Consider the following 23,484-nt stretch of genomic DNA (forward strand, 5'->3'; position numbering starts at 1 on the left):
GACGTCCACTTCGCAACGGGCCGTGCAGCTCGTAATATTTTAATTTCACCACAACTTCAAAACCAATCGTCCAATTTTAATCATTCAAAGACCAAATATTATCAACATAAACTGTTCTTATTGATGAAATAATTTATTTTGATAAGGATTAATAGCAGGAGTAAAAGAAACGCGTTTAAATGTAGTTAAAAAAAATTCTAGATTTTTAAATAAAAATGTGGTTGTTGTGCCTCACTCGACATAGATAGGTATAGTGTGCCGCGGACTTTTTTGTAGATATTTATAAGATCTACAGTTAATTATAACATTTTATGGTTCTATCTTTTGTAGTTTAGGCAGCGTACGCAAAATAAGAAACTTCTTTGGTTGATTTTTTTCAGTTTGTGTCGGAAAAATCAAAATATCTTACGGAACCCTATTTTTTTCCAAAATAAAATATAGCCTATGTTACTCGTGGATAATGTAGCTTTCGAATGGTGAAAGAATTTTTAAAATCGGTCCAGTAGTTTTTGAGCCTATTCATTACAACCAAACAAACAAACAAACAAAGTTTTCCTCTTTATAATATTAGTGTAGATTTTTATCTTATAAGACAACATAAAAAAATACATTGTTTATATTTTTTCATTACCTAACTGACGGACTAAATAGATTTTTAATTTTCATACCCCGTCATCATCCCTATTCTATTTAAGTCGTAGGTAATAAATAAAAAAACTCATTACTGAATCAATTTTTATTAATTAAAACATACAAAATATTAATTTCACATTCTTTAGGTACTTAAAATATAAAACGTTATATTGCAAACTATACAATGTATAAACAAATTATGGCATATTTTTATTTATAATAACTATCGTGAGACATAGTAAATCAACTATAAATCACGGTTTACTCACGTACATTAATGGAGAAAAGCTCTACTAGTTTCGAGTCACAGATGGACTCTTCATCATGAGTAGCGTACGCAGACGCGGCGACGTCGCGCAGCCTACTGTGTACGCGAGTAAACCGCGATTAATTAAAACTTTACACTGTAACTACTGCTCTACTGGCATCTTACGATGGGAAATACTTGAATTATATCGAGTTAATATATTCACACAAAATGCATTAAGAACACTTTTAATTGTGTTAAAATGAAACGGGACGACCACGCTACGACTTCGATGCTTAATTATAAATTAATCATACGACATATATCGACGCACACAATTAGAACAAACACAACTGTCACTAGCACATTGCTTGACGGTCTTCGATACAACTTTACCAAACATTTTGTACAATGCAAATTACTAGATATTTAATATTGAGAATTGAGAACCACTTTAGTGACGTCATAAGTGGGGAAATAGTTATGTTAGCGCCTGTATGGAGGAGTGTTTGTAAAACATTAATGTTGACATTCAAACATTTAAATTCATTACGAGAATACATTTTAATAAGTTAAGGTATTTTCTTCCTCAACTAAGAATAAGCTCAAAGTCAATCCCAGAAAGTGATATTTGTAGAAAGAAGGATATGTATGTAAAGTTTCTTGACGGTTGTCTTCGAAATAACTTAGATACATACTTTATGCATTAAGTTCAATTGCACCAGAATGCGACATTGGAAGTTGTACATAATACATTTAATAATGCCGCGGAATTCTCAATATTCAAATATTACATTTACCTCTTTGTTATGGGAATAAAACACACTTTTATACAACATTGATTAAGGAAGACTCCTTACGCTTTAATGAGACTTTACAGATGTCGAATCCACTAATGTTGCTATCAAATCGTTGCACTAAACATCGACACACACAGCTAGAACAAGCACACACCCCGTGCACTGAACTTGCTGGTAGAACATTGTACTAGACGTTGTACTAACGTTAGCACTTGTCGTAGTAAACAGAGCACACGAGTGACTCCACTCGTACAATAAGTCTCATCACACCTGCATGTGGCATTGGAAGTGAGACGTGGAACGTTTAATGACGTCATAACCAGGGAAAATGGTGTTTATTTTCACATTGACATGTTCCTTGTCTTAGAAGAAATATATAAAGACAATATAATTCACGAGACATATATCGACGCACACATTAGAACAAGCGCGGTTGTCACTAGCACATTGCTTGACTGTCTTCGACACAACTTTGTGTATTTACGTAACCACTTGCACATACTGCCTAGGTAAGTCTCAATGCGCCCGAATGCGGGCACGACTTCTAAGACAAGAAACATTTCACACATCCATACATTGTGTTTGTATTTATACTCCTTTATGGAGAAATACTACCGACTGCAGTATTTTGGAACTTTAGCTGCTAACAGCTGATCATGCGAAAGCACGCACAAAATATTTTTCTAGACATAGACATTTACAAGCTTCTATTTTATTTAACCCATTGATGAGATGCTAACCAATAAAGTTTCTTGACGGTTGTCTTCAATACAACATCCACGAATCGTTTAATGTAAACACGAAGGAAACATGGTGTAAGCAGCAGTCGGGAAATACTCCATAGTGTGGTCTAATGCCATGCAACATGTACATTGTATATAGCGGACCAATAGCTGCGTTATACTGTCGCGTAGAACGATACATAGTACATCAAGTAGAGACATTGTTGTCTGGTTGAGAAACCGCTTATACAAGAATCTCGATCTCGAACGATTAGATACAGAGTACAATATAGTTTCTTGACGGTCGTCTTCGATACAAGACTGATAAATACTTCGTATTATGTAAACACAGAATGCATGTGTGCCTTACCTTAAGGCATTTGGAGACATTTACAATTTCAATATTGATTTAGAACAATCGATGTGAATATTATCGAGCGCCTGAATGTACAGATACAGATCCCTCCATAGACAAGGAATGTTTCAATATTTAATCCTAAATTCTTTATCCAATAGATAATCAGATTGTAGTTCCACATAGGACGACACTTTAATAACATTTAAAGTGCGGTGACAGTACACATCGCCTCCTGTGTGGAGCCAAATGTTAATACATTCATATTGGAATACAAACGATTCAATGTGAGGACAAAATGTATGTCCATGTCCAGCCGTGGACAGTGAAAGTGAAACATACACCTTTAATATAACATTAAGGAAAATTGTGTTTCTTGATGGTTGTATTCGATACAACTTTAGACAATATTCGTATAATATGAACACGAAAGTAACATATTATTTTGTAAGAAGTGGTTAACTGAACCACAAACTACCTGGAGTAATCGTCAAACATTGCAGTAGAAGTTTCCAGACACGAGTTTCTTGACGGTTGTTCCTCGACAGAACTCATATACAATACTGGTAAGACAAATATCACAACAAGCACGGCGGACGGTACATTGTTAAATAACTTTGAATAAGTGGGAAGTTACAAATATTCTTGTAGTCTGAATATTCGTATTTGTATACATTCCGAGATTTATGCAATTTAGAGATATGATTACATAAAAATATCACTTAAAAGCGATGTCAAGAAAGCGTTGGTCGTAATATCCCTGCAAAATATGATCAAATTGAATGAAATATTTAATGCTTCATATATCGACGCACACAATTAGAACATTGGTGGCTATGAGACACAGACAGAGGACAACATGTAGGTATTTGAAGTCTGGACGACACGAACTGTTCATTCCTTGGCCAGTCTGTTGTATAGACTATACAAAGAGTGTTTGATCGTTGTTTGGTAGAACAGTGTTGAGTATCACTTTGTGACTTAGAAAAACCATTATAGTCATTTGACTTTCCAATAATTGGTACAAGTTTCTATATGTTATTGAATAATTGGATATTGAAATACCACATAGAATTACAAATACATAATTCTGAATGGTCTTCCACAAGATGACCAGTTGATAGTAATAATTGACTCGGTTGCTATGGTAACGAGTTTCTTGACGGTTGTCCTCAATATAACGCTTTTACAATATTTCAATCATGAATTAAGTAGAAACATATTATGTAGTTGCAATGAGGTTACAAACAACACACTTGGAAATACTGATTGAGTACACCTCATCGGGCACATTATGCCACATTCCTACTTCGTCCATGTTTTATTAAATTCATTAACAACATTAAATATTGTAATTTGAAACATGGACACACCATGTAGACCGCCACGGTGATGACGTCATAAATAGAGAAACAGTTGCTTGTTCTGAACAAGCTCCTGTATGGAGAAATACTGACGAATACATTAGTGTTGGGATACAAAGATATTAATTTAGTGCTAAAGTGTATATATACATAGACACAGAAAAGTTAACATTTACAAAGACAATATAATTCACGCGACAAATATCGACGCACACAATTAGAACGAGCGCGGTTGTCACTAGCACATTGCTTGACTGTCTTAGACACAACTTGGAAGTATTCGTCCTACGCAAATATGAAGAAATCATTACATCACACAACGCAACAATATTGACGTAAATGTCATTTTATGAAATACAAAATTGCGTGTCTTCGTGACGCGAAGTTTAATTTCCAAACAGTTTCTTGACGGTTGTCTTTTATACAACTTTAGAAAATATCCACATTATGCAAATACGAAGGAAACATGTAAGTAGCTGTCTATAGCAACACAAGCTCTATACATGGAAATACTGATTGCGTACATCTCATCTGACACCTTTTTAAGGTAACGTTTAATAAACCATTACATTTGATAACTTTTGATAACTTCAGTAACAGGACATATCTCTCATCTATTCCTATTCTTACATCACATAGTTTCTTGCTGGTTGTCTTCGACACAACTTTGATAAACAACGTATTGTTTAATATTTTGTTATCAAAGTATTGTACAAGAGTCCCATACTATGCATGGTATTACCACCACTTCAGAATATTTCTTTTTAAAGACTTTTGAGTTTCTTGACAGTTGTTCTTCGACAGAACTTGATGTGTTCGACAGTACTGTATAACAAGTCTCTTTATCCCAAGACACAATATAATTCACGCGATATACTGTTGTCTGGTTAAGCAATAAAAAGGGAAATTGAGGTAATCCTTGGATGTATATAGAGTAGAATATAGAGTTTCTTGACGTTTGTCTTTGATACAAGCGTGGCACATGTTAGATACGGACACTCCACGAGCGAGCACTTTAATGTCGTCCTTAGTGGGGAAATATTAGAGTTTGTTTTCGAGTGTATAGTGAACCGGAGCACAAACCACTATACACTATACTACAAACTACAGGGTATTTCAACAAGAACTTTGTTTTTTAAAACAAAATAAAATAAAGAATTTGGTGGAAAATGAATAAAATTTTTATTGTATTAAAAAGAGAAAAGTTTGGCAATTATGAATGAAAAATGATATCTGACAAATGTCCACCAGGACCACGCTGACAGATGTTGATTCTTTCATCAAAATTTTTTATCACTTTCCTAACAATCACACTTCCAGACCACATAGCACACCACACAGTGACACGTTGAGCATGCAAAGACTTCTCAATAATTGCTTTAGGATTTTCAGAAGCCCAAATGCGGCAATTTTGCTTATTGATATACCCTGACAAATTAAAATGTGCTTTGTCTGAAAAAACGATTTGTTGAGAAAATCCAGCAGGTTGTTCTGAGCAAATCTACGGCGATTTGAATGGTCGGTCGGCTTCAATTCCTGCACCAGTTGAATCTTGTATGGCTTCAAAGCCAAATCCTTTCGCAAAATTCGCCATGTCGTGGTTTTGGATAACCCCAATTGTTGAGAACGTTGTGAAATTGATAACTTTTGATCTTCTTCACACTGTGGCTCCTGGCAGCGATGTTTTCTGTTGAACGACCCGGTCGAACACGTGTTGGTGTTGGCACAATTTGTACCGAGCCTGTCGACTCAAATTTCGCGACCAAATTCTTGATAGCGGTCTCAGAAGGACGATTATGTTGCCCGAAAATATCACGAATTTTACGAAATGTAACTTTTAGAACGACCATTTTCATAGTGAATTTGAATTATTTTAATGCAATTTTTGGGCGAAATTGAATTCATTGTAGCAATTGTCAAAGCACCTACTACGAATACCGCCAAAAATTAAATGTCAAAAACTGCCACGTTCTTGGTGTTGCTCTAATTAAAAACAAAGTTCTTGTTGAAAAACCCTTTACTAGAAACATTAATGAGGAGGTCTCATATCTGTTGAGACTCTGAAAGAGTATGTAAACCATACATCGATGATACTATCAATATTTAAATGTATATTTGTATATGTATTACATAACACATTAGTAATTATTACACGCGTATTTTTGTTCGTAATAGAAAACATATTTGAAAACGATTGTAACATTGATATCGACTATATTCGTTACATGGACATACGCAGATACATAAGTTTCTTGACGGTTGTGTTCAATACGATACAACGCTCTTACAATATTTCAAATGAGAGGAAAATATTTGTAAGTAGTAGTCTACAAGGTGACAGACTACACACTTAAAAGTATGTACTGATTGAGTACATAATCGGAAAAATTCATTGAATTTCCAAAATTTACTGTCCACTTACAACACAGACAATGCGGAGAATGCTTCATAACTATACTCCTATTAGGAATAATGTTGCTGTACGTATATAATGGCAATACAAAACGTTTGTTGACGGTTGTCTTCGATACAACTTGTAAAGTTTCATATTATTAAAATACTTCAAACTACTCAATTAGTTTGATCATTATGTCGCAGGTATTTAAGAAAACCTTTAAAACATTTGAACCACGACCAGATGACTGTTACAACAGAACCAAAACTTTCTACATGTATAGAACATGGAACAAAACAATATAATCCACAACACAAATATCGACGCACACAATTACAACATGCGCGGACGATTGTTAGGAAATAGTTTGAACTCTCATCGCACACTACAACAGGCGCGGCCTGGTGGCACATGGAATATTCAACATTCCGTCTCGATAACAAGGAGGGAGTTCCTGAGATGTACGCATCCAGGCGTATTGTTATATACAACATTATACTTCTATTCGTTTTATATCTATATCTTTTTTTGTGTTTACTCCTTTAGGCGCAAACTTTAATCGTCAAGTACCAGATTATAATTGATTGGTAATACAATGGAGTTATAGAATTACATCTAGTCTCTAGCGATGATTTACCTAAAAATACAATGAAGTTTCTTGATAGTTGTCTTCAATACAACTCTTTTACAATATTTCAATCATGAAATGAGGAAAAATACAAGTAACCCTACAATGTAGATTGTTCAAAGAGTTTCTTAATGGTTGTCTTCAACCCAATTCTTATGTTTTAAACATAAGTAGAGTAGTTGTTTGTGAGACTACAATTATCATCAGCATTAGCTATTGGTACCTATATCAATTGGTTTCTTGCCGGTTGTCCTCGATACAAGTAGGTATGACAAATGTCGCATACAATAGAACTAATATGTTCACTGGAAATTTTCAGTACCATAAAATATATACCAATGGAATATTTGTCGGGATCAATCCCGATTAAAGTCAAATATATTGTTTCACTAATGAAGAAGTAAACTTGTCTGCTAGCTTCACGAACTAATGAGTTTCTTGACGGTTGTCTTCGATACAAGGTTGATCGAACATAATGGTACTTAGAGGTGACAGTTATTTCAAACACCTTCTTAACTTCAATAATTTGAGAATTGGGACTCTAAAGACTTTCCAACGTAATAGTTAAATAAATCGAGGACAAGGGAGTTTCTTGACGGTTGTGTTCAATATAAATCTGGCTGGCGGTGGCGCAGCACTCCCGCGTTGTGTGCCACACCCCGTAACTACTTCACCACGTATGCAGCCAGAGAGAACTCCCTGCGTACTCTTACCTCGTTGTACTAAACGGGGTAAACGTACAGATTGTTGTACAAGTGCCTGGTGAACTTGTTCTGGACTCGCTCTAACATGACACTGTACTTCGTTACATGTGGGCCACAATGACCGCACTATGCTCAAGGTGACTCCTCACTATAGCATCAAACAGCACCCTGAATGTACACATTCTTCTGGACCTCTGAGTCTGCACAATGTTTCAAATACAATCGAGTTTCTTGGCGGTTGTCTTCGATACAACTTTACCAAACATTTCGTACAATGCAAATTACTAGACAATACATTTAATATTGAGAATTGAGAACCACTTTAGTGACGTCATAAGTGGGGAAATAGTTATGTTAGCTCCTGTATGGAGGAGTGTTTGTAAAACATTAATGTTGAAATTCAAACATTTAAATTCAATACGAGAATACATTTTACTAGGTTAAGGTATTTTCTTCCTCAACTAAGAATAAACTCAAACAGAACTCCGGAAAGCGATATTTGTAGAAAGAAGGATATGTATGTAAAGTTTCTTGACGGTTGTCTTCGAAATAACTTAGATACATACTTTATGCATTAAGTTCAATTGCGCCAGAATGCGACATTGAAAGTTGTACCTACATAGTACATTTAATAATGCCGCGGAACTCTCAATATTCAATTATTACATTTACCTCTTTGTTATAAGAATAAAATACACTTTTATACAACATTGATTAAGGAAGGCTCCTTACACTTGGATGAGACACTCTATAGATGCAGGATCCATTAATGTTGCATCAAATCATTGCACTAAACATCGACTTAAACTTAAAAGTTAATACTTATATAAAGACAATATAATTCATGCGACATATATCGACGCACACACTTAGAACAAGCGCGGCGGACGGTACATTGTTAAATAACTTTGAATAAGTGGGAAGTTACAAATATTCTTGTAGTCTGAATATTCGTATTTTTTTATCCAAATTTCACGAACTTTTCCCATACGTTTATATAAAGATGTCACGAATGTAAGTAGTTTCTTGACGGTTGTCTTCGATACGACATCAATTATTTTTTTAACCGATAATTAAGTGAATATAAAGACATTACTTGTAAGCAGCTAATTATGCCCCTATATACTATTTGCATGTACGACATACTATATGTTAAATGTTGGCTGCATTAAGTATTGAGACGTTGAAACATGTATCTACATTCCACGGAGCGACCACTTCAATGAAAGTACCACTAAGTGGGGAAATAGTTGATTCATATCGTACTGCGATGGTCGCAGACAGAGAGAGAGAGAGAGAGAGAGGGAGAGAGAGAGAGAGAGAGAGTGAGTCTTAACTCAGTTTTGAATAAAACTGACATAATAATCCTACTAAATATTACATTCCCAGGATAAAAGAGTTCATCAATGTATTACAGTACATTTTAATTCATACTACAAACATCGACACACACAGCTAGAACAAGCACACACCCCGTGCTCTGAACTTGCTGGTAGAACATTGGTATATTGTATTGGTAAGATAAACGCGAATCCGATTTACATATTCTATGAAGAAACACCACTATAAGTGGGGACATTGTGTTGAGTTCGTGAGAAATATTTAATTTCCACGTAGAGCGTGAAGGGGAGGGGGGGGAGAATGTGAGGAAATTGTTGTTTGTATTGTGTCATTACGGCTAATGTCTATCCCAGCTGGCACTTAAAAGTATGTTTTATACCATTCATAGACTGCTCAACGAGTTTCTTGACGGTTGTACTCAACACAAGCCACACAACAGTCATGAACAATCCAATACATAGAAGTTATTTAATGAACTTGTATCGGATCGTGAGACTCGGAATATTAACAAATATATTGAACTTACAATATACAATACTGAAGTAGCAATACATTGTTAGTTTGTATGTTCATTCATATCGTTTCTATTCAACCTCTTTGTAACGTGTGTTTACGTAAACATTACAATGCACACACAAGACAGAAGAAATATTATACAACAGCAAATTATTCAATAGATGACATTATTGCAACAAGTTTCTTGACGGTTGTCTTCGACACAACTGTAATATATCTCATTTTTGACAATTGTAGCTGAATGAGCTTTGTAACACGCGACATGAACATTGAAATGACGTAGATGTAGTCAGTATCAGTATAGTTCATGCGTCAGCCATCGTCGCACGTAGACAAGTACAATTGAGGCTGTTTTAAATAGTGTCAAAGAAAACAAAAAATGATTATATTTAGGTACTCCAGTAGACGAGAACTAGTTTCTTGACGGTTGTCTTCGATACAAGGTTGATCGAACATAATGGTACTAAGAGGTGACTTGACTTGACTTTCAGATTATAATCTCAATATTTTGGAAATTGTAAAAGAATATGCCAAAGCCTTGGAACATCAGACCATGACAATACACAAGGTACTACATATTCTTGTTGGAATTTCTATCTAAAAATTCCGTATCATTGAATTGTTGAGAAAAAAACCAATGCGTATAAAACGGTAGACTAAATTTTACTTCATATTTGATATTTAATGAGTTTCTTGACGGTTGTTCTTCGATGTAATATATATTTTATCTTAATACATATTTCATATCACATGAAACACTGAAAAGCATATCTTGTGTAGAAAGACCGTAGAGCAGCATCCTCCTCCTCAGTCGTACATTCTTGACAGAATGCTCGTGGTTGACAATGATGCATTTTCCCTGGATATCGTAGCTCTCGCGATGCGTCTCCACTTGTTGAAGTCTTCACCCGTAACCCTGGGCACGGGTTCCGCGTTATACCCCGCAGGACTGGGTCCCTGCTGAACTTCGCCATCTACACACTCCGGCCTACTGAAGTGTAAGATGCCCACCCCCGCGACATGGACGCGCCAGACAGGAATTGCCCAAGTGAAGAGTAGAGAAGGTGACTCTACTCCCCCAGGGCCGAGTTAATGGGTGTGTATGATCCCACACCCAAAGGCTTAACACTACCACTACTACAAATATAAATAAAACAACATTCAGTTGTTGTATCTTGTAAATACTAATTCTAGAATACATTTATGTACTCGCCATTACAGGGCATTTTATCTGTATGAAATATATTTTATTTAAAAGATACATCAACATTACACAGTTCTCTCCTCACTCGGACATATTTTACATAGTACAAAGTAAGTTTGTCTTAAAACTAGAGTACATTAGTACTTTACATTTTGCGAAAAAGATCGACACAAACACTATATTAAAAAATCATGACAAATATTTTTATGAAGAAAACTTAGTTTTCCATACATTTTGACGCATGTCACACAGAGACAAGACTAATTTCCATTGAGTGAGACAAAAAACAAATGACATGTCAGTGACGTCATGCACAAAATAACAAGGACAGAAACATCGTATTCTCTTTCTAAATCCATTTACTGAACTTTCTTTGGTCCAATACAAATAAAAAATAATTGACATGTCAATGACATCAGACCCGAAATGACAAGGATAGACACATTTATATTATTGTTGTCTCTTTCTAAATTTGTCTTCTGTTTGTCGATACAATTATTTTTCAATGTAGATTATTAAAAGAGTTTCTTAATGGTTGTCTTCAACACAATTCTTATGTTTTAAACATAAATAGAGTAGGTAGTTGTGTTTGAGACTACAAACTACTTGAAAATAACTACTCAGTAATTAAATATGAAATACTTTAATATTGCGGAGCCAATACCACAACAAAAACGAATAACACGATCAAACTTTACTCTTGTTCTAGAACAAAGAGTTTCTTGACGGTTGTCTTCGATGCTATCCTCACGCTATAATTATTCGTAGGAAGTATCGGTAAATTGTCTCTCAATGACATTAAGTATGAAGAAGTTAAATCATGTACATTCCGCAGTACACACGGAGCGACCACTTCAATGACTTTCTAAGTGGGGAAATATTTCCACAAGCAATAACGAAATCCACTATATAAGATTGCCGAGTTCTATAACAACGAGTTTCTTGACGGTTGTCTTTGATGTATCTCTTACAAGAGTGTGAGGACTTCATTGTGGGAACTGCAATGTTCCACTTTACTTGTGAACAAATATTTTGCATGAAACAGTTGATTATAGGAATACAAAGATTAATGAGCTGTCGGACACAAGACATGGACATGAGTGAGACGACATAGATAAAGACAGTAATTCGTGCTGCAAAGACCCGCGACTAATATTTAGGAAATAGTTTTAACTCTTTTTAATTTTTTTGGCGCAAACTTTAAACGTTGACTATCAAAATCATATGATAAAGTTTTTTTTTACAATTCATAGACTGCGCAACAAGTTTCTTGACGGTTGTACTCAACACAAGCCACACAACAGTCATGAACAATCCAATACATGGAAGTTATTTAATGAACTTGTATCGGATCGTGAGACTCGGAATATTAACAAATATATTGAACTTACAATATACAATACTGAAGTAGCAATACATTGTTAGTTTGTATGTTCATTCATATCATTTCTATTCAACCTCTTTATAACGTGTGTTTACGTAAACATTACAATGCACACACAAGACAGAAGAAATATCATATTCCACGTAGAAACACCACTTCAATGGCGACATTAGTGGGGGAAGTAAACTGCACAAGTTAATGCAATAAGTGGTATGTACCACAAATACACGTATCCGTAGGCAACATAATTTCCGTTTAATAAATAGATGGCATTATTGCAAAAAGTTTCTTGACGGTTGTCTTCGACACAACTGTAATATATCTCATTTTTGACAATTGTAGCTTGTAGTTAGTCAGTAACAGTATAGTGCATGCGTCAGCCATCGTCGTACGTAGACAAGTACAATTGAGGCTGTTTAATTGACAAGAAAACACAAACAATATTTAATTAATATTGGCATTTATTAATTGAATATGAATATCAATTGGACGAACTGGACAAAACGTAAAGATAAAAATAATTACATAGATCTATACATATAATAAAATCGTAGAAAAGTGCTGTCTGTACATTGAAAATAAAAATAAAAAAAATAGCAGAGGTTATTGTTATGTCGATGTCGAACCCAAAAATGTAATTAACTTTTTTTTTGTCTGTTTGTCTGTTTGTCTGTGTGTCTATGCGCGCTAATCTCAGAAACGGCTGATCCGAGTTGGATGCGGTTTTCACGAATATATTGTGGTATGCTTCAATTTACATTTAGTGTTTGTTTCATGTCAATCGGTTCATAAATAAAAAAGTTATGTCAAATTAAAGAATCACGTCGAACACTATTCTATGCTTATACCATTAATATCCGCAACTATTTGACGGATTTGGTTGAAATTTGGTACAGATATAGTTTAGAATTAGACTTAAAATAGTACTAAGAGTATAAATAAATAATCCAAGTTGTCTTTATCCTCGATAGATGGCGTTGGGATCGAAATAGATCGCGCTATGGTTTCGTTACATTCATTTGGTTGGGTATCGGCCGAGCGCTTCGATACTATCGTAGAAGAAGTGTATTATCAGTCGTATGATTATTTGTCTGTAGTGGTCCTGCTGTTTCGTATATTCTAAACTAGCTGTGCCCGCGACTTCGTCCGCGTGGAATAGTTATTTTAGGCATTATATTTATTTTTGCAAACAACTTTCTCAGCTTCATAAAGTGTTACGCACGGTTAATTTGTGCATTGAAAATTCGTTGTACTGGATTATAATTATAAGGAACAATCCACACTAATCCTATACCTTTAACACGAATTATTGCTGTGTTACCCAGCCTTTAGGTTGGGTAACCGCCACCCCGGTTTGTGTTTCAGAAATAAAATTCCTAGGGTACTTTTTAGATGGGCTATATACGCGTTATAGCAGTGGTAAGTCCCCTCTTTGAAGAGTGGCTTGAGAGGCGTCACGGCGTCCTCACCTACCGCCTGACGCAGGTACTTACCGGACACGGAAGTTTCGGTTGGTACCTGTTTCATTTCGTCTGGGTGTCGTCATTGCAAGGACCGCCCGGAAGATATGGTGGAGCATACAGTGGCCATGTCCTTAGGGATGGGAATGGCGACGGTAACCTCTTACGTCCGGCTCTAGTTCAGGCCAAGGTGCGGAGCGAGGGGGAAAAGGACGCCGTCTCCCCCTTCTGCGAAGCAGTCATGCCAACTAAGGAGGAGGCGGAGCGCGTGAGGGAACGATCCTCATCACGCCCCAGCCGCCGCAGAAGACACTCCGGGCGTCGAGGATCGCGTGACGATCCCCGGCCACCGTAAACGCGAGTCTGCGGACGGCGAGTAAGAGTAGCTCGTCGCCCGATCAAAACCAGACCCGTGCGTACCGTGCGTCGCGTTCTGTGCGTGTCTCAAAGAGCCAGGCCACCACAGATGGGACCCAATAGGGCTGATGTCCGATCCGGTGCTGCAGACAACGTAAAAGATTACCTGGGCCCCAGCTCAAATAAGAACGGGGTGAATTTTACACTCCTTCTCGCCTCACCAAGGTAGGAGTGTCCATCGGATGATTTTCCCCTCTCAAAAAAAAGAAAGAGTACTTTCTAGAACAAATGTTTTCTTTCATACATGGTGACGCAAGGTTATGAAATCCTTAAGGACCATATTTTTATACCCTATCATATTTTTATGACAATAAATTCAAGAATTGGATTTTTTTATTTGTCAAATATTCCAGCCGATATTATTGCACTATACGACTATACATAGAATCTGGTTGTACTTTGATAGACAGCCACAATAAAATGTGGGCGTGTGGTAAACCGCTTTTTTGATCAAAAAATGTTTTACTTTGTTAGTAAGACTATAATTTTTTTGAGTATAGTTACACCCCCTCTCCGCGTCTTTCGCAAACAATGCCTCTCCTCCAGGCAGCGTCATGTTTCGCACATCATGCGGCGCGGGTGAATTTTATATCGGAGTTATTTTAAAATTGTAATATCTTCTAAGATATTTATTGAAGTTTAGTGATGTCAAAGACAATTTTGTCACAATTAAACACTCTTAATGAACAACACATTTATTTCGATAAAGATTAATATTTTTTCGTTAATACAACTCTTAACAAATAATGCATTAATTTCGACCCAGTTTGATAACCATAAAAACGACTCTAGTAAGTTAATCCTAAAAGATAGACATATACTGTCGCGGACTTTTTTTTAGATCATTTTAAGAGGAATAATTCTTTAATACATATAATTTTCGTATCTTGAACCATTTTCGCAGCGCACGCAACGGAAGCCCTCAAGAATTAATAATTTCCCCCGTTTTGTCCACATTTTCCTTTATTTCTTCGCTCCTAATAGTTATAGCGTGATGTTTTATAGCCTATAACCTTCCTCGATAAATGGACTATCCAACACAAAAAGAATTATTCAAATCGGACCAGTAGTTCCGGAGATTAGCGCGTTCAAACAAACAAACAAACAAACAAACAATCAAACAAACTCTTCAGCTTTATAATATTAGTATAGATAAATTGGTTTCGTTGTATTTGTCAATTAATAAGTTTATTTGTTGGGTTTTCCTGGTTTTCTGGTTAAATTATTTAACGTAGGTTTAGTTTGATATCGATTATTAGTAGTTACTGTAGTTAGTTTTTTTAATAAAATTGTAAGTCTAATTCCTTAATTAATTAAATAGATTAGATTTAAGTCGTTTCTTTTAAATTATTTAGTTTAAGCTTGGTTATTATAGCATAGAGGATAGGTTGTAATATAATTTCTTTTTTAATTCGTAGCTTTCTTTAGTTTTAAGTTAGTTTTCTAAGTTAAATCTTAAGTTCGGAAAGATTATAATATTTCTTTAGTTTAAGTCCGTTTTTAAACTATTTTTTTCAATGCCCTAAGTGAGTATACATCTATTAAATTCAAACGCAGAGCTCATTATGTTGATTTTTGAAGAGTTTCCTGGAATATCTTCCACATCTCATTTTTGAAGAGATCCCGCGAGATCGGGAACTATGTGGTTAAAAGCAAAAATTTGCCGGAAGTCACTTTTCCACGCGAACGAAGTCGCGGGCAAAAGCTAGTAAGACAATATAATTCACGCGACAAACATCGACGCACACAACTAGAACAAACTAGTCTGTCGCTACACTACTCAACGTTTCTTACTGGTTGTCTTCGCTACAACTTTAATAAATACAATATATTTATGTCGCACGTAATAACGACAAAGACAATGCGGAGAATGCTTCATAAATATACCTTTATTGGGGAATAATGTTGCTGTACAAAAATGGCAATACAAAACGTTTCTTGACGGTTGTCTTTGACAGAGACCTTTTTCATATTACACACATGAAATATTGAGAGTTGAAACATATATATTCTGTGTATAACGACCACTTATTATATTATTAATAGTTAAATAATAGAGGACAAGGGAGTTTCTTAACGGTTAACCTCATCAGACACATTGTGAGACATGGAACATTTAGTGAATTCAATATTAATACATGTTTCTGTATTGATGCAAATATTATGTTACATTGTCACATGGACTATCCACGTTGGATGACCGCTGCAATGACTGACACTATGAATTATAGTGATTATAATATCGTAACCAGAAATGGATATGTCGCAGTAAGATACATCGTCTATAAGACGCATACAATACTGTAGACTTTAAACTATATGTTTCACAAACTATGCATTTAGTTTCTTGACGGTTGTCTTCGATACAACTTGTAAAGTTTCGTATTATTTAAATACATTTGAGACTGCAAACTATTACTGGCGTATATTATATAATAGTTGCCATATTGAATATGAATATCAATATGTCGAACTGGACATACTACGGAAATAAAGTTGCATACATCATTAAGACAATATAATTCACGCGACATATATCGACGCACACATCAGAACAGTTGCAGCGCGATTGCAGCGCGTGGAGGACACCCAAGAAGAAGTAATTATTATGATTCCCGTGACGTAAATACTACAAAAAACTTACTAAACATTGTAACTCCATACACACGCTGCTCAATGAGTTTCTTGACGGTTGTCCTTCGATAGAACTTTATACAATACTGTTCCTTGGATTTGTAGAAACAGTACAGAAATATTTGTAGCTATGTAGATGTACATGAAGCTACAGCTGCAAGACGCGCAGTCATACTGACTAACTGGAGGCATCCTACATCTCGCGCCGGTTGTACTCGATACTACTTTTATATATTATCGTGTTATATAAACACTTGGAAATATTCTCAAGTAGTCACTTGTGAGACTATACTCTACTTGGAAACACTGACAAGACTATTAAGTCTCAGATAATATAAGTAAATGAATATAATATATTGCACATACGTAGGACCTCTATATCCATACTGTTGATACATCAAGTTCCACGTACAAAACCACGTCAATGGCGGTCTAAGTGGAGGAATTGTTTCATAAATCTTGTGAAGACGTTCAGAGACATGTCGGTAAATACCATTTACATTGTCATTGTTAAACATATTCTTTTTAATTCTCTGTTGAAATTACTTGATTGTAGCACATCATATTTTCACAACCGCAGTCATTCTTGCGGACAAGGAAGTGAATCATATAGAACGTATATTTGTGTAATTTCCAAGTCAATGGAGTTTCTTGACGGTTGTTCTTCGATGTAACATATATTTTATTTTAATACATATTTCATATCACATGAAATACTGAAAAGGATATGTTGTGTAGAATGACCGTAGAGCAGCATCCTCCTCCTCAGTCGTACATTCTTGACAGAATGCTCGTGGTTGACAATGATGCATTTTCCCTGGATATCGTAGCTCTCGCGATGTGCCTCCACTTGTTGCGGTCTTCACCCGTAACCCTGGGCACGGGTTCCGCGTTATACCCCGCAGGACTGGGTCCCTGCTGAACTTCGCCATCTACACACTCCGGCCTACTGAAGTGTAAGATGCCCACCCCCGCGACATGGACGCGCCAGACAGGAATTGCCCAAGTGAAGAGTAGAGAAGGTGACTCTACTCCCCCCAGGGCCGAGTTAATGGGCGTGTATGATCCCACACCCAAAGGCTTAACACTACCACTACTACAAAATATATAAATAAAACCACATTCAGTTGTTGTATCTTGTAAATACTAATTCTAGAATACATTTATGTACTCGCCATTACAGGGCATTTTGTGAGTATAAAATACATTTTATTTAAAAGATACATCAACATTACACAGTTCTCTCCTCACTCGGACATATTTTACATAGTACAAAATAAGTTTGTCTTAAAACTACTAGAGTACATTAGTACTTTACATTTTGCGAAAAGATCGACACAAACACTTTATTAAAAAAACATGACAAATATTTTTATGAAGAAAACTTACTTTCCCATACATTTTGACGCATGTCACACAGAGACAAGACTAATTTCCATTATGTACGATTAACAAAAAACAAATTACATGTCAGTGACGTCATACAAAAAATGACAAGGACAGAAACATCGTATTCTCTCTAAATCCATTTACTGAACTTTCTTCATTCCAATACAAATAAAAACAATTGACATGTCAATGACGACAGACCCGAAATGATAAGGACAGTAACATTTATTTTATTGTTGTCCCTTTCTAATGGAGATATTTGCTGGGTGCACGACGACAGCGCCAACTAGCGGTTGCAACTACGGTGGCCTCCGAAATGTCAAATGCCCGGCTGTCATTACGACGAGTTATTTACAAACGAACAATTTAAATTAAGTATTGTAATTTATATTTATTCCAATAAATATTCTAAATCCGTATAAGGTAAGTCTTTTTTATTTTTCGTCTAAAATGGCACAATCAATAGATTTCGCTTAGTATCATTACGGATTTTTCATGGCTGTCGTCATGAGAAGTAAGTAAAGAAATAAGCAAATTTCATCGAATAATGCATTTCATATAAATAGCAGACGATTATTTATGAGTGCTTGTGCTCTCAATAATCCATCCTTTCATGTATTTTCAGTTAAACATGGCCAAATTAATAATAAAAACTGGATTCCGACCAATCACACACGACATCATTTTCCCACCACAAACAACATTGAAAGGAAAACAATTAGTTTAAGCTCAACACGTGCAAAATGTGAAAGAAATTAAATATGAAGATGCTATGATCCACGCCATTGAAATTATTTTATTTACTAAAAACGTAAATCTCGCTAGTATAAAGTGATAGCGTCCGCCACCGATAGTTCCTGTTTTGGCCACGACGTGCGCTGCGATCGTTTCGTGGTTCCCCCCCCTTATACTTCGCACCCAGCGAATACCACAGGGAGTGCTCTGATTCATGACTGTAATTTTAATAATATAGTTATATTACTTAGTTGAATGGTAGAAAATCTAGCTAAAATAAACGGTTTACAAAACAAAAATACAGCGAATAGAAACAGCAAAAAGCTAACGTCACGCGGTATTCCCAGGCGGTCACCCATCCAAGTACTAACCGCGCCCGATGTTGCTTAACTTCGGTGATCGGACGAGAACCGGTGCTTTCAACATGGTATGGACGTCGGCGAACGAAGTTTTAAAATTGCTCTTCAGTACAATATTTCACTGTAGTGACGTCATATTTTTTACTAGCTTTTGCCCGCGACTTCGTTCGCGTGGAATAGTGACTTCCGGCAAATTTTTGGTTTTAACCACATAGTTCCCGATCTCGCGGGATCTCTTCAAAAATGATATGTGGAAGATATTCCAGGGAACTCTTCAAAAATCAACATAATGAGCTCTGCGTTTGAATTTAATAGATGTATACTCACTTAGGGCGTTGAAAAAATAGTTTAAAAACGGACTTAAACTAAAGAAATATAATCTTTCCGAACTTAAGATGAAAACTAACTTAAAAGTAAAGAAAGCTACGAATTACGAATTTATAACAATTAAAAAATAAAATATATTACAACCTATCCTCTATGCTATAATAACCAAGCTTAAACTAAACAATTTAAAAGAAACAACTTAAATCTAATCTAATTAATTTATAAATTAGACTTACAATTTTATTAAAAAAACTAACTACAGTAACTACTAATAATCGATATCAAACTAAACCTACGTTAAATATTTTAACCAGAAAACCAGGAAAACCAAACAAATAAACTTATTAATTGACAAATACAACGAAACCAATTTAGAATATACGAAACAGCAGGACCACTACAGACAAATAATCATACGACTGATAATACACTTTTTCTACGATAGTACCGAAGCGCTCGGCCGATACCCAACCAAATGAATGTAACGAAACCATAGCGCGATCTATTTCGATCCCAACGCCATCTACCGAGGATAAAGACAACTTGGATTATTTATTTATACTCCGTTCGGGCATTTTCTTTGTACTAAAAGTTGAATTATATTGATATTATTTTTTTCATACCTTTTTACTATTTATTTACTTTTTTTCGATGAATTAAAACAATAACATGAACCGAAGTCGTATAACGATCGACATAGAATTATCTATACTCCGTTAGAGCATTTTCTTTGTACTAAATGTTTTATTATATTGATATTATTTTTTCCATACCTTTTTACTATTTATTTACTTTTTTTCGATGAATTAAAACAATAACATGAACCGAAGTCGTGTAACGATCGACATAGAATTATTTATAAATAATTTATTTCTTATTTTTATTTTTTGATTTTTGAAATAAAAATATATCTATGTCCTTTCTAAGGTTCTTAACTATATCTGTACCAAATTTCAACCAAATCCGTCAAATAGTTGCGGAGATTAATGGTATAAGCATAGAATGTTCGACGTGATTCTTTAATTTGACATAACTTTTTTATTTATGAACCGATTGACATGAAACAAACACTAAATGTAAATTTAAGCATCCCACAATATATTCATGAAAACCGCATCCAACTCGGATCAGCCGTTTCTGAGATTAGCGCGCACAGACGAACAGACAAACAGACAAACAGACAAACAGACAAACAGACAAACAGACAAACAGACAAACAGACAAACAGACAAAAAAAAAGTTAATTACATTTTTGGGTTCGACATCGACATAACAATAACCCCTGCTATTTTTTTTATTTTTATTTTCAATGTACAGACAGCACTTTTCTACGATTTTATTATATGTATAGATGTACAGACAGCACTTTTCTACGATTTTATTATATGTATAGATAACCAACCAATGACAGAACTATTTAATTTTAGAATTCTTAGCCATCGATACGCGTGTGCCTGCGCATGTAATTGTATACTTTACTAGGTATCATCAATCGATTTGTTCAATGTTTACGATTTAAATTAGAAAAAGATATTATTTTGCTCCTCGAAAGGGAGATAGATTCTAATTTTAAAGTAAACTTCATATTATTGACTAATGGATTGAGGAGCAAAAACATAATAAAGATTAACCGTAAAGACATATATGTAATATGATTTAAATAACTAGTGTTTTTTTAAAAATACCTATAGTTTTCTTGAGTAAAAATTAGCAAAAGGCTAACGTCACGCGGTATTCCCAGGCGGTCACCCATCCAAGTACTAACCGCGCCCGATGTTGCTTAACTTCGGTGATCGGACGAGAACCGGTGCTTTCAACATGGTATGGACGTTGGCGAATGCTGAGCTAAAGTTGCTTTTCAGTTAATTTTTTTGCTGAATCAAGGTCATAGTTTTTATAACCAATTGTTCAACAAGTCACAAAATGTATTAAGGTTCCATATTTAAAATTGTATTTTTACCTGTGCGCGTACGCAAGTTTCATTTATTGTTTACACTACAGTATTCTTATATTTGTTCTATTTTGTGAATTTTGTGTTTTTTTTTACGGAAGGGTAAGTAGGGGACATAGATTTTAAATTTTTGTTCTTATTATAATCTAGGTCGTATTTAAAATTGTATCTTCTAGGTTTCATAGGTTGTTGACAAACATGATATTATTGTAACTGTGAATAACGAATTATAAATTAACATTTATACCATTTTGAAATAATGATGATTTCCATTTTTACCGACTTCACAAAAAGGAGGAGGTACTATGTTCGTTTTTTTTTTGTATGTTTGTTCATCGAATACTCCGTCAATTGCGGACGGATTTTCAAAATTCTTTTTTTGTTCGAAAGTAGATAGTTCTGAGGTGGTCCCATTGTCACCAAGTTAGGATCTGATGATGGGATCTTGGAGAAATCGAGGGTACTCCTCAAATATTATAGGGAACTATATAGTGATTTTGGTATATTCATCTAGAATTGAAGCATTTACAGTCAAAAAGTGACCTTTGAAGAGGTGGAACTGATGAAGAAGACCAGAAATGGCCAATGGAACTTCATACTCACATAGAAATCACAATAAAGTTAATTAAGTGACTGTGACAATACAAATAAATAAAGTAGTTATTGAGATAGAGAATTTTAACCGACTTTTTTAATTGCGATACTGAGTATCGCAACTAAAAAGTGTGAAATAAAATACTTTTTACAAAAAAATAAACCGACTTCACTAAAAAAGTTAAAAATAACTTTAATTTCGGAAGTCGGTGTAACAAACAAATAATACCGAGAAACATCTCTTCTTCTCTATTCTGTGGATAAGCATGTTCTAAAAATAAATTGTTGAGTCACCACACCGCCGGTTGGTTACAAAAAATACTACGGTATTATAGTAAAATATTATACTGAAGAATAATTTCAGATTGCCTTTCGCCAACGTCCATACCATGTTGAAAGCACCGGTTCTCGTCCGATCACCGAAGTTAAGCAACATCGGGCGCGGTTAGTACTTGGATGGGTGACCGCCTGGGAATACCGCGTGACGTTAGCTTTTTGCCGTTTTACTTAAAACAAACATACTTTAGTATTTTTTTTAAAGAACATTAGTTTTTTTTAAGTTATGTTTTGATGTCGTATTTATTCAATCAACCTTCCACTAACCAAGTCTCAGAATTATTTATAGACATTCGTCACCCCTTAGAACAGAGTCAATAATAGGAAACTTTCAAAAAAAAAAAAATACTAATACAATAAGTCTCATCACACCTGCGTGTGGCATTGGAAGTGAGACGTGGAACGTTTAATGACGTCATAACCAGAGAAACTCATGTTTACAGAGAAACTGATGTTTAATTTCAAACAGACCTGTACCACGATTAAGACAATATAATTCATACGACAATTAATATCGACGCACACAGTTAGAACAAGCACGGCAGACGGTACATAATTAAATAACTTTGAATAAGTGGGAAGTTACAAATATTCTTGTAGTTTGAATATTCATATTTGTATACATTGCCAGCATACATGTACAGCTACGTAGCATGTTTATCTAAAGATGTCACGAATGTATTTGTAATTTCTTGACGGTTGTCTTGACTGATGTATAAAGTTCTAAATAAGCTTCATGCTTATTTCATGCTTGCATGCGTAAGCCATTGCAAGTAAAGAGCCCTCGCCAAGAAAACAAAGGAAAATTTAACTGCTAGACTGATCAAAGAGTTTCTTGACGGTTGTCTTCGATACAATTGTATGCTTGAATGTATTTACGACATGGCAAACAATCATAATTTTTTTTGTATCAATATTGAAATTGTAATAATTGTAGACTTAAGTACCACGTAGACAGGCATCGAACTGCAACTGGTTCTAAGTGGGGA

The 23,484-nt window shown here is 35.1% G+C and overlaps 3 non-coding genes across 3 annotated transcripts; 1 reads left to right on the forward strand and 2 right to left on the reverse strand.

The window, feature by feature from the left end:
* Window positions 1–19,250: 19,250 nt before the first annotated feature.
* LOC126911907 (5S ribosomal RNA) lies at window positions 19,251–19,369 on the reverse strand. Its single transcript, XR_007706415.1, has one exon. It is a non-coding gene; the product is annotated as a 5S ribosomal RNA (ribosomal RNA).
* A 1,961-nt stretch (window positions 19,370–21,330) lies between these two features.
* LOC126911902 (5S ribosomal RNA) lies at window positions 21,331–21,449 on the reverse strand. The gene has a single exon (XR_007706410.1). It is a non-coding gene; the product is annotated as a 5S ribosomal RNA (ribosomal RNA).
* A 1,084-nt stretch (window positions 21,450–22,533) lies between these two features.
* On the forward strand, window positions 22,534–22,652 carry LOC126911903 (5S ribosomal RNA). The gene has a single exon (XR_007706411.1). It is a non-coding gene; the product is annotated as a 5S ribosomal RNA (ribosomal RNA).
* The last annotated feature ends 832 nt before the right edge of the window (window positions 22,653–23,484 follow it).

The sequence above is a fragment of the Spodoptera frugiperda genome, chromosome 19 (assembly GCF_023101765.2).
Source record: "Spodoptera frugiperda isolate SF20-4 chromosome 19, AGI-APGP_CSIRO_Sfru_2.0, whole genome shotgun sequence".
NCBI classification, from domain to species: Eukaryota; Metazoa; Arthropoda; class Insecta; order Lepidoptera; family Noctuidae; genus Spodoptera; species Spodoptera frugiperda.